Below are 10,892 nucleotides of genomic sequence, written 5' to 3'. Positions count from 1 at the left end.
CCTCACCACCGCCGCCACCGCCCCGCGCCCAACGCCGCCGCCCTTGTGCATCGCCGCCGTCGCCCAACGCCGCCGTTCGCCGGAGCCCCTCACCGGAACCTCGCCGAGGTAGCCGCACCGCGTCTCTCCTTTTCCCTCGGTTCGGTTTTTCTTATAAACCATTCTGATTCTTTTCTTCTCTTTCGATTTGTTTTCTTTCCGGTTCTTTTCTAAACCGTTCCGGTTTCTAGATCAGTTTTTCGTTTCGGTCTTTTTCTCCGAAAACCCTAGATCGGTTTTCGTTCTTCTTTCGGACCGTTCCTCTCAACGAACGTGATCACCGATTATTCCCCGGTTAACGACGCCCATTCGTTTAACCGTTCGTCTCTTTCTTTTCATCGAATTTATTCCGCGATCGCGATCTCAGATCCGATCTTCGTTCTAGTCTTTCTTCTCGCTCATTTATCGGAATCAGGTGATTCAAGCGCCTGGAGTTTCGTTTCGAAACCACCGTTCCGTCTAATCAACTTGAACAAGATTTTGCTACAGTAAAATTTGACCTAGTTTCAACTTGCTAGAACCGAGTTGTTTTCTTCCGCCTTTTGTTTTCCGTTTCTTTGTTCGGTTCGTTCTTTCTTTGTAACCGGAGTTCTTAAGTTGAATTTCTGGTTCGTTCTCTTGTTCGAGTTTTACCTGTGCATTAGATGAGTACTTATTGTATGCTTGTTGTTGTCTGCGATAGATCACCCGGATTGTGCCGCTTGTTACTTCGAAACCCTAGGTCTCGCGGATCATCAGCAAGGCAAGTAACACTTTGATCATACCTTTTCTACAACCCAGTTTTATTGCATTAGATAAATCCTCACACATTGCATGATTAGGATCTAATTAAACCGTGAGATGGGAAGTAGATGAGGTAGTACCTATCACCTATATTATTATGAAACCTTTGGGAGTTACTTCTATGTTTGCTTATTATGCCATGCTATGCTAGTAGACGTGGATTGGGTGAGTGATATCCATGACAGATGTGAGTATTGTTAATTTTAATGGTTTATCTAAGGTGGCAACTTAAACACACATCTGGGTGGATTGAGGCACCTGATGTCTATCAGGACTTGCCTGTTTTTTTTGGACCGCCACCCAGGCTCAAAGGGATCATAAGATCTTTCATACTAGAAACTTCCGTGTGCAGCCACATGCTACTATGGGCTCTGGCATAGTTGACTAAGTTGTGCGAACTCTTACGGGGTGGACTAGCAGATGTAGGGGTTGTAGGTGGTACGGTCTACCCCACATGTAAGGTGCTAGCGCTTCTGAAAGACTATGTCTCGGTCATCCGTCTTCTCAAACACCATGTAGTGCGAGAAACCAAACGGAGGCGATCGAGTCATGTGGGGAAAAGTGCGCAAACCTCTGCAGAGTGTACACACTAATCATGATTAGCCGTGTCCCCGGTTATGGACAACTTGAGTATCTAGTACTTGAATATCATGTGAATCTCATCATGTTACTTCTAATTAATGTTGCTGGGTTTTAATTATTTTAATTGGGATTGAGAATGCTGTCAACCATTCTCAATGTTTCACAACCACCATGATAGTTAAATAAATTTATTCCTTTGCAGCAGGGAAAAATTGGCTTTACGCAAAACTATAACCATAGAGCTTTCCACCAGCCATATATGCATATAGTATAGCTGTTTCATTCCATTACTCTCTATGTGTTACATTGCCAGCATATTCCATGTGCTGACCCGTTTTCGGGCTGCAACTTCTCATGTTGCAGACTTTTCAGACGACGAGTAAGATGCTTTTAGGTCGTGGCCCTATACTCAGTGATGCCGTTGGAGTTGATGGACCCATTTATCTTCCAAGTCTTCCGCTGTTATCGACACTAGATGGCCTTAAGCCATATTTATTGTAATAAGTTCTCTTTGAGACAACGATGTAATAAGTGTGTGATTGCCACTCTGCTACAAATCCTTCGATGTACTGTGTGGTGTCAGCATTACTGATCCAGGGATGACACCTGAGCACAGAGCACTTGATCCATTCGGGTCGGGTCGCTACATGGAACCAAAATAAAAGAAGACTACCCCAAATGCTACACAGATCCCCGATCGTCCCGACTGGGCTCCACTACTGATCAAGTTGAACGAAACAACACAAGGGACAAGATCTTCATCGAGCTCCTCCTGAGCTGGCGTCACCTGCTCGGTAACATCGACACCTGCAAACTGGTTTTGGAAGTATCTGTGAGTCACAGGGACTCAGCAATCTCGCACCCTCGCGATCAAGACTATTTAAGCTTATAGGAAGGGTAAAAGGTATGAGGTGGAGCTGCAGCAAGCGACTAGCATATATGGTGGCTAACTTATTCGCAAAAGAGAGCGAGAAGAGAAGGCAAAAGCACGGTCGAACAACTATGATCAAGAAGTGATCCTAGAACAACCTACGTCAAGCATAACTCCAACACCGTGTTCACTTCCTGGACTCCGCCGGAAAGAGACCATCATGGTTACGCACGCGGTTGATGTATTTTAATTAAGGTCAACTTCAGGTTTTCTACAACCGGACATTAACAAATTCCCATCTGCCCATAACCGCGGGCACGGCTTTCGAAAGTTCATAACCCTGCAGGGGTGTCCCAACTTAGCCCATCACAAGCTCTCACGGTCAACAAAGGATATTCCTTCTAGCGGGAAGACCCGATCAGACTCGGAATCCCGGTTACAAGACATTTTGACAATGGTAAAACAAGACCAGCAAAGCCACCCGAATGTGCCGACAAATCCCAATAGGATCTGCACATATCTCTTTCTCAGGGCACACCGGATTGTCCAAGGTTCCGGTAGGCCAGCCCAGAGTTGCCCCTGGTGGTCACCGGCAGCTGACGGGTTGGACCAACACTCAGAGGAGCACTGGCCCGGGGGTTTAATAAAGATGACCGTTGGGCTGGCCTACCGAAGGGAAAGAAAAAGGCTAGGTGGCGAATGGTAAAAGCAATGTTGGGCATTGCTGGAGGAGTCTTATTCAAGGCGAACTATCAAGGGGTTCCCATTATAACCCAACCGCGTAAGGAACGCAAAATCCGGGAACATAACACCGATATGACGGAAACTAGGGCTGCAAGAGTGGAACAAAACACCAGGCATAAGGCCGAGCCTTCCACCCTTTGCCAAGTATATAGATGCATTAATTAAATAAGAGATATTGTGATATCCCAACAAAATAACCATGTTCCAACATGGAACAAGCTCCAATCTTCACCTGCAACTAACAACACTATAAGAGGGGGCTGAGCAAAGCGGTAACATAGCCAAACAACGGTTTGCTAGGACAAGGTGGGTTAGAGGGTTGGTTCAACAATATAGGAGGCATGATAAGCAAGTGGTAGGTATCACAACATAGGCATAGCAAAAGAGCGAGCAACTAGCAAGCAAAGATAGAAGTGATTTCGAGGGTATGGTCATCTTGCCTGAAATCCCGCAAGGAAGAAGAACGAGTCCATGAAGAAGACAAATGGACATAGTCGAACGGATACTCACAAACGCGACATTATCGGAACCAACCCAAAGAAGCAACACCGGAAAGAAGCACACAACATAGTAAACAACCAACACACGAACATGGTATGATATGCGGGATGCGGTATGTGATGCATATGCATGATTTGGAAAGGAACGATTGAACCTGGCCTCAACTTGGAAATCCAAGAGTTCCACGGGAAAGGTGAGGTGATTTTGGTTGAAATCGATATAAAGATCACCGGAATCGGATGCACGGTTTGGAAATGGCAAGCAAAACAAATATGGCACCGGTCTGCGATAATCAGCAAGTGACCAAGTAAATGCATCAAGATAAATATGCTACAGCACTCAAACATGACAGCAAAATACATGACAGGGACCCACTCATGAAGCTTGACAAAATATGAACACTGAGCTACGGCTAGTTCATCCATTAACAGGTTCAAATAAGCATGGCAAAAGTGCAAATAATAACAGGTTTCAGACTTGGTGAAATTAACACAAGTCAGGAATTTATCATCAGGAAGCACACTTTGGAGCATGAAAACTATATGCTACAAGAACTTAACATGGCAAAGCAAGGCATGGCATGAAGCTACTCAAAGCACTTAACAAAAGTCCCTTAGTGACCTTGAGCCAAAAGGGATCAGAAAATACAATTGCAAGCATGTGAACATGGAAAAAACATAAACAGATTCAGACTTAAAACTGGAGCATGCAAATCAGTTAACGAGTAGGCATGTTTACGAGCTCGATGCACTCACTACAAAACATGGCATGACAAATTAAGCATACACCCAACAAGAGGACATGTTATAGGAGCTAGACATGGCAAGAACAACAATATATCATGCACGGATCAATAGCAACATCCTCGGCAAAATCGCTAATCATGTCAATGATTGACTCAAGCTAGCGTGCTCCATAAATGCAAACAAAGACATGGATGGATATAGCACCACAATGTTAACAAAACATCCTTACTAATCATCCTCAAAAGAGGCACGGATCACTAGGAAACAACATGAACATATGGCATAACGACAAAAACAGAACAAGGACTTACTGAAATCCTAAGTCCTTGAAATCAGCATTACCGATTATGCTACTTTGCAAGCTTGTGCTAGTCACCACAAATATCACAAAAATACATGGCAAGCACCCCTATAAAGTTGGCATGGCATATAACAAAACACATGTAGAGCTAAGGATCATAGCATGCACACATTAATCATGGCAAAAATGACAAAATGCCATTTGCTGAAACAGATCTGACAAATTCTTCACATAGCCCTCTTCCAACAGCATTTTGGGCATCAAGATAAGCTCAAATGAAAATGATGCAATGAGATGAATGTTGTACTCATCGAGACGAACATTTCGATATGCTACACGCACGAATCGGAGCAACGGATGATGAGTTATGATGTGATGAAAAATGCAAAAAAAATTAGGGTTAGAGGAGAAAAAGTCAACCGAGGAGGATGGATCCAGATCTGGATCCAGATCGCACGCTTCCTGAGGATGACCTTGAGCTCGCCGGAAATGGTGTCACGGTGGCCGGAGCGAGGGGGACTTGACGCCGGTGAGGAAGATCGTCGAGGAGGCGGCTCCAGTGGCCGGAGGTGAGGGCCGGAGAGGATGGGGCGAAGCCAGGCGGGGCCGGCGAGGTGGGTGGCGCGCCGGCGAGGTGGCGGCACGGTGGCGCACGGCGGATGAAGTCCGGCGACGGGGCGGCGGAGTCGCGGTCGCCGGCGGGCGGGGCCGACTAGGCACGGGCGCCGAGCGCCTCAGGCAGTGATGGGGAAGACAGGCGCGGGGCGGCGGCGGTTCGGGCCCCGCGGGGCGGATCTGGGCCGCGCGGGCCCGCTGCGGCGGAGGAGAGAGGAGGTCCGGCGGGAGGCGACGTGGCGCATTTTGGTTGGCTGCGGAGGCGGGAGAGGGTGATGTGGCAGCCTCCGATTGGCCGGAGCGAGGTGGCCGGCGGCGGTGGACATGTCCGGTGCGGCGCGGACATGTCCGGTGGCGCGAGGAGGAAGACGCTAGGGTTAGACTGCGCGGAAATTTCGGAGGAGAGCACAAATATATAGGTAGAGCGAGCTAGGAGAGTCCAAATGAGATGCGGTTTTCGTCCACGCGATCGTGATCGAATGACTGAGATGATGGAGGAGGTTTTGGTGGGCTTTGGGCCAAATAGGAAGGGTGTTGGGCTGCAACACTCACGAGGCCTTTTTTGTCCCTCGGTTAACCGTTGGAGTATCAAACGAAGTCCAAATGGCACGAAACTTGACAGACGGTCTACCGGTAGTAAACCAAGGCACCATGACAAGTCTCGGTCCAATCTGAAAACGTTTAACGCCCACACACAAAAAGAGGTAGAAAGCGGCACCGGGTGACATAGGAGCGCCGGAATGCAAAACGGACAACAGGAAAAATGCTCGGATGCATGAGACGAACATGCATGCAAATGAAATGCACATGATGACATGATATGCAATGCATGACACGCAAGCAATGACAACACAACAACAACGAATAACTGGAAGACACCTGGCACATCGGTCTCGGGGCGTTACAGCCAGACTATATGATTTTGTAGGGATAACTTTCTTTGGCCACGTTATTTTGAAAAGACATGATTGCTTTATTAGTAGGCTTGAAGTATTATTGTTTTTATGTCAAATGATAGACTATTGCTTTGAATAACTCGTATCTTAATATTCATGACATGATTAGAGATGTGATCAAGATTATGCTAGGTAGCATTCCACATCAGAAATTATCTTCTTTATCATTTACCTACTCAAGGACGAGCAGGAATTAAGCTTGGGGATGTTGATATGTCTCCGTAATATCTATAATTTTTTATTGTTCCATGCCAATATTCTACAACTTTCATATACTTTTGGAACCTTTTTATACTATTTTTGGGACTAACATATTGATCCAGTGCCCAGTGCCAATTCCTGTTTGTTGCATGTTTTTTGTTTCGCAGAAAATCCATAACAAACGGAGTCCAAACGGGATAAAAACTGATGGAGATTTTTTTGGAATATATGTGATTTTTGGGAAGTGAAATCAACGCGAGACGATGCTCGAGGGGCCCATGAGGCAGGGGCGCGCCCCAGGGGGGCAGGCGCGCCACTGACCTTCGTGGCCACTCCGTAAGGCGGTTGGTTACCTTCTTTCGCCGCAAGAAAGCTAATATCTGGATAGAAATCGTTTTAAAATTTCAGCCCAATCGGAGTTACGGATCTCCGGGAATATAAGAAACGGTGAAAGGGTAGAATCTGAGAACGCAGAAACAGAGAGAGATAGATCCAATCTCGGAGGGGCTCTCGCTACTCCCACACCATGGAGGCCAAGGACCAGAGGGTAAACCCTTCTCCCATCTAGGGAGGAGGTCAAGGAAGAAGAAGACGAAGGGGCCCCCTCTCCCCTTCTCTTCCAGTGGTGCCGGAACGCTGTCGTGGCCATCATCATCACCGCAATCTTCACCGACAACTTCACCGCCATCATCACCAACTCTTCCCCCTCTATGCAGTGGTGTAACCTCTCTCTTACCCACTGTAATCTCTACTTAAAGATGGTGCTCAACACTATATATTATTTCCCAATGATATATGGCTATCATATGATGTTTGAGTAGATCTGTTTTGTCCTATGGGCTATTTGATGATCAAGATTGGTTTGAGTTGCATGTTTTGTTATTGGTGGTGTCCTATGGTGCTCTCCGTGTCGCGCAAGCGTGAGGGATCCCCGTTGTAGGGTGTTGCAATACATTCATGATTCGCTTATAGTGGGTTGCGTGAGTGACTGAAATACAAACCCGAGTAAGGGGGTTGTTGCGTATGGGACAAAAGAGGACTTGATACTTTAATGCTATGGTTGGGTTTTACCTTAATGATATTTAATAGTTGCGGATGCTTGCTAGAGTTCCAATCATAAGTGCATATGATCCAAGTAGAGAAAGTATGTTAGCTTATGCCTCTCCCTCATATGAAACTGCAATAATGATTACCGGTCTAGTTATCGATTGCCTAGGGACAAATGACTTTCTCGTAACAACAACCTCTTTACTAAAACTAACTTAGTTGTGTATTTATCTAAACAACCCCTACTCTTTATTTACGCTCTCTTTATATTCTTGCAAACCTATCCAAAAACACCTACAAAGTACTTCTAGTTTCATACTTGTTCTAGGTAAAGCGAACGTCAAGCGTGCGTAGAGTTGTATCGGTGGTCGATAGAACTTGAGGGAATATTTGTTCTGCCTTTAGCTCCTCGTTGGGTTCGACACTCTTACTTATCGAAAGAGGCTACAATTGATACCCTATACGTGTGGGTTATCATGGCGTGCCAAGGGAGGAGGAATCCTCCTCCTAGTAGGAGTAGGATTCCTCCTTTCCTAGTCCTACTAGGAGGAGAAGGGGAAGGAAGGAAGGGAGAGGAAGAGGAGAAGGAAAGGGGGGGTGCCCCCCTCCCTAGTACAATTCGGACTCCCTATAGGGAGGGGGCGCGGATGCCCCTTGTGGGCTGCCTCCCCTCTTCCCTATGGCCCATGAAGGCCCAACTTTCCTCGGGGGGTTCCGGTAACCCTCCGACACTCCGGTTTTCTCTGAAATCATCCGGAACACTTACGGTGTCCGAATATAGCTGTCCAATATATCAATCTTTATGTCTCGACCATTTTGAGACTCCTCCTCATGTCCGTGATCATATTCAGAACTCTGAACTACCTTCGGTACCTCAAAACACATAAACTCATAATACCGATCGTCATCGAACGTTAAGCGTGCGGACCCTACGGGTTCGAGAACTATGTAGACATGATTGAGACACGTCTCCGGTCAATAACCAATAGTGGAACCTGGATGTTCATATTGTCTCCCACATATTTTACGAAGATCTTTATCGGTCAAACCGCATAACGATATACGCTGTTCCCTTTGTCATCGGTATGTTACTTGCCCGAGATTTGATCGTCGGTATATCAATACCTAGTTCAATCTCGTTACCGACAAGTCTCTTTACTCGTTCCGTAAGGCATCATCCTGTAATTGACTCATTAGTCACATTGCTTGCAAGCCTTATAGTGATGTGCATTATCGAGAGGGCCTAGAGATACCTCTCCAAAACTCGGAGTGACAAATCCTAATCTCGATCTATGCCAACTCAACAAACACCATCGAAGACACCTGTAGAGCATCTTTATAGTCACCCAGTTACGTTGTGACATTTGATAGCACACTAAGTGTTCCTCCGGTATTTGGGAGTTGCATGATCTCATAGTCATAGGAACATGTATAAGTTATGGAGAAAGCAATAGCAACAAACTAAACAATCATCGTGCTAAGCTAACGGATGGGTCAAGTCAATCACATCATTCTCTAATGATGTGATCCCGTTAATCAAATGACAACTCATGTCTATGGTTAGGAAACATAACCATCATTGATTCGACGAGCTAGTGATGTAAAGCATACTAGTGACACTCTGTTTGTCTATGTATTCACACATGTACTAAGTTTCCGGTTAATACAATTCTAGCGTGAATAATAAATATTTATCATGTTATAAGGAAATATAAATAACAACTTATGATTGCCTCTAGGGCATATTTCCTTTAGTGTCCCACTTGCACTAGAGTCAATAATCTAGATTACATTGTAATGATTCTAACACCCATGGAGTCTTGGTGCTGATCAAGTTTTTCTTGTGAGAGAGGATTTGTCAATGGGTCTGCAACATTCAGATCCGTATGTATCTTGCAAATCTCTATGTCTCCCTCCTTGACTTGATCGCAGATGGAATTGAAGCGTCTCTTGATGTGCTTGGTTCTCTTGTGAAATCTGGATTCCTTTGCCAAGGAAATTGCACCAGTATTGTCACAAAAGATTTTCATTGGACCCGATGCACTAGGTATTACACCTAGATCGGACATGAAGTCCTTCATCCAGACTCCTTCATTTGCTTCTTCCGAAGCAGCTATGTACTCCTCTTCACACGTAGATCCCACCACGACACTCTACTTGGAACTGCACCAACTGACAGCTCCACCATTTAATAAAAATACGTATCTGGTTTGTGACTTAGAGTCATCCGGATCAGTATCAAAGCTTGCATCAACGTAACCGCTTACGACGAGCTCTTTGTCACCTCCATATACGAGAAACATATCCTTAGTCCTTTTCAGGTATTTCAGGATGTTCTTGACCGCTATCCAGTGATCCACTCCTGGATTACTTTGGTACTTCCCTGCTAAACTAATAGCAAGGCACACATCAGGTCTACACAGCATTGCATACATGATAGAACCTATGGCTGATGCATAGGGAATGACTTTCATTTTCTCTCTATCTTCTGAAGTGGTCGCGCATTGAGTCTGACTCAACTTCACACCTTGTAATACAGGCAAGAACCCTTTCTTTGCCTGATCCATTTTGAACTTCTTCAAAACTTTATCAAGGTATGTGCTTTGTGAAAGTCCAATTAAGCATCTTGATCTATCTCTATAGATCTTGATGCCCAATATATAAGCAGCTTTATCAAGGTCTTTCATTGAAAAATTCTTATTCAAGTATCCTTTTATGCTATTTAGAAATTCAGTATCATTTTCGATCAACAATATGTCATCTACATATAATATCAGAAATGCTACAGAGCTCCCACTCACTTTCTTGTAAATACAGGCTTCTCCAAAAGTATGTATAAAACCATATGCTTTGATCACACTATCAAAGCGTATATTCCAACTCCAAGAGGCTTGCACCAGTCCATAAATGGATCGCTGGAGCTTGCACACTTTGTTAGCACCTTTTGGATCGACAAAACCTTCTGGTTGCATAATATACAACTCTTCTTTAAGATATCCATTAAGGAATGCAGTTTTGACATCCATTTGCCAAATTTCATAATCATAAAATACGGCAATGGCTAACATGATTCCGACGGGCTTAAGAATCGCTACGGGTGAGAAGGTATCATCGTAGTCAACTACTTGAACTTGTCGAAAACCTTTTGCAACAAGTCGAGCTTTGTAGACAGTAACATTACCGTCAGCGTCAGTCTTCTTCTTGAAGATCCATTTATTCTCTATGGCCTGCCGATCATCGGACAAGTCAACCAAAGTCCACACTTTGTTCTCATACATGGATCCCATCTCAGATTTCATGGCCTCAAGCCATTTTGCGGAATCTGGGCTAATCATCGCTTCCTCATAGTTCGTAGGTTCGTCATGGTCAAGTAACATGACCTCCAGAACAGGATTACCATACCACTCTAGTGCGGATCTTACTCTGGTTGACCTACGAGGTTCAGTTGTAACTTGATTAGAAGTTTCATGATCATCATCATTAGCTTCCTCACTTACTGGTGTAGG

The sequence above is a fragment of the Triticum dicoccoides genome, chromosome 6A (assembly GCF_002162155.2).
Source record: "Triticum dicoccoides isolate Atlit2015 ecotype Zavitan chromosome 6A, WEW_v2.0, whole genome shotgun sequence".
Taxonomy (NCBI): Eukaryota; Viridiplantae; Streptophyta; class Magnoliopsida; order Poales; family Poaceae; genus Triticum; species Triticum dicoccoides.
Note: the sequence above shows the minus strand (reverse complement) of the source record.